Source organism: Antrostomus carolinensis, unplaced genomic scaffold, assembly GCF_000700745.2.
Source record: "Antrostomus carolinensis isolate BGI_N321 unplaced genomic scaffold, ASM70074v2 scaffold7166, whole genome shotgun sequence".
Classification (NCBI taxonomy): domain Eukaryota; kingdom Metazoa; phylum Chordata; class Aves; order Caprimulgiformes; family Caprimulgidae; genus Antrostomus; species Antrostomus carolinensis.
The window spans coordinates 296-2,044 of record NW_010322426.1 but is presented as its reverse complement, the minus strand read 5'-3'; positions in this window follow the sequence as shown (position 1 = coordinate 2,044).

The following is a 1,749-nucleotide window of genomic DNA, read 5'->3' as shown; positions in this document are numbered from 1 at the left end:
CGGCAATGGTGAACTGACTGTAACCCCCATTCTCTGTCCCCTGTGCTGCTGTGGTGGGGAGAAGGTAGATAAATCGAGAGTGAAGTGATTTGAGCCTGGGAAGAAGGGAAGGGTGGGGGGAAGGTGTCTTAGAGATATGGTTGTTATGTCTCATTGTGCTATTTGGATGATTGTTAAAGAATTAAATTGATTTTTCTTCCCCAAGTTTGGGTCTGTTTTGCCCGTGACCATAACTCGTGAGTGAGCTCTCCCTGTCCCTCATCCTAATCTGTGCCCCACTGTTGTGATTCCCTTCCCATCTCACCTGGTGGGGGGAGTGAGTGCAGGACCTCATGGTCCTACCTGTGGGTGAAACCACCACAATAAGGAAAACAAAAGCATGGAAGCCCAAAATTCTTCATATGAAAGACAAACTTAGCAGCAGTATTTTCACTATACTGTAAAAAAACAAGTGACAACATGAGAAAGGGATCAATCAAGATACAGAAATTTCTTATATGTCTTTAACTACTCCAATATCTAGAATAGTAAGAGGTTAAAGTTAAGATGACCACAGCACTACAAGTTCAAGCCATAACTCTGAGCTGCAATTTAAGTGAAGCAAACTGCAAGAGAAGGCTGGATCTTTGGGGTTTTTTATTAAGAAAAAGTATATAAAAGATAAAAAACAATAAGAAACAGGCTTTGCATAGAGCTTACAAGTGCAAGGTATACTCTATAAGCTACATCTGGACCAATGTTAAGTGTTCCCTCACAATCTCACACCAGAATGTCTCATTTACAGTTAAATCGTTCCATGAGACTTTCAATATTGGTTCAGCACTGTTGTCCTTGTAAGAAAAGACATATTAAGCAAAAGTGAAAGACAGACACAGTATGTAAGGGTAAAAGAAAAGAGAGCTATTTTGCAGATTTCCATTATTTAAAACAAAACACTAGTCACAGATACATTTATAAAATCTTATGAAGGGATAGTTTTAGTTCATATTGAAGCAGAATATGAACTATGCAGTATTCCTTTCTGGTTACTTAGTGACATTCTAGAAACAAAGTGCTGCCTAATATAAATACAAAACTTCCATTCTGCATGACCAAAAATAGAAAAGACTGTAAGTGATGCTTACACTCAGTTGCTGCAAAGAAACAGCAGCCATGCAGACAGATAACAAAGGAGAAAAAAAAATGCAGCAGGCTAAAAGCATTACAAAACTCACCACATTTTTAATAACAGATACAAAACTACTTCTTGCAAAGTTCAAGAGAAAGTCTTCATCAGCAAAAATTACAAGCAAGAGCAAAACATTATAGTAAATTTGGCTCCAGTCCTCTCATCACAAATATAAACCAGTCGGAAACAGAATATCGCTGGACAGGAACACTATTTTTAACACCTTTCCTGGTTCAAACAGGACTCATGAAAGTAAACACATGCTACCACCACCCCCTGAGCACATTCAGATTTCAAGCAGATGTAAAAAAACTGCACGTGGTAAAATAAACCCCTTCTGAAAATTCCCTTTATTAAATGAAATGAGAGATCAGAGCCACTTCAACACAGACAAGTCGTTCTGCTCTCTGCACACTGATAAAAAGCACACCTTCTGTTTTGAAGAACTACTCCATCACATGTTAGAATAGAGGATTTTGTTTGCGAATACAAAAATAAAATGCAAACCCAACGTTTCTTCCAAGCTGTTACAGAATTAAAGACCTTGCAGGGTAAGACTTACAGAGATTCACAGGGGAGAG